Genomic DNA, 712 nt, shown 5'->3' on the forward strand with positions numbered 1-712 from the left:
TCCCGGTCCCGATGCTGCGGCGACTGCAGAGCCGCGAGCGGGGCCGATGTCTCCTCTCCCTCCCGCCGCCCCCGCTTCCCACCACGAGGCCGAAGGGGGGCGCCTCCCGCGCCAGAGAGTGCGCCTGCGTCTGCGTGAGCGCTTGTCGGAGCGCCGGCGAGCGCGTGTATGCGCGTAGAGAGGTCCTGGGACGTGACCTGCGCTGTCCGGGACCGACGGGGAGCCCAGGGCGGGGGGGTCAGAGGCGCGCCGCGTGCAGCCTGGCCTGTGAGCTTCTTTGAACTGGGCTCAGGTCTGTTTTGACCGCGTGGGGAGTGCGCGCGCGGGCACGAGCCCTCACCGTCAGTGCTGTCCGCAGCCTAACTGGCAGGCTGGAGACCCAGGGCTGTGCAGAGCACCCCTCCCTGCAAGGCCCCAAATGTTGGCAAGACCCTGTCTCCTTGGCCACGGGACTTGAATTCGCCCCTGGGAGGTTAAGAAGCACGCGATGACCAGCTGTCCCCGGGTGCTGAGCCGCGTCTTCCGGGAGGGTCCAGGTGCAGACGCAGACGGCTATCGGCAGCCTAGGCAGGGGCCTGCAGCAGGCGGATCTGGGCAGTGCGCTGCCGCAGGCTCTTCCAACACGCTTCCAGCGCCCCTCTGCCCTCCCCAGAGCATCCCTTGTCCCTTGGGTCCTCACATCCCAATTCTTTGTCCCTCCAGCCAGGAATGC

Source organism: Tupaia chinensis, unplaced genomic scaffold (assembly GCF_000334495.1).
Source record: "Tupaia chinensis unplaced genomic scaffold, TupChi_1.0 Scaffold142100_1, whole genome shotgun sequence".
In the NCBI taxonomy this organism is placed as follows: domain Eukaryota; kingdom Metazoa; phylum Chordata; class Mammalia; order Scandentia; family Tupaiidae; genus Tupaia; species Tupaia belangeri.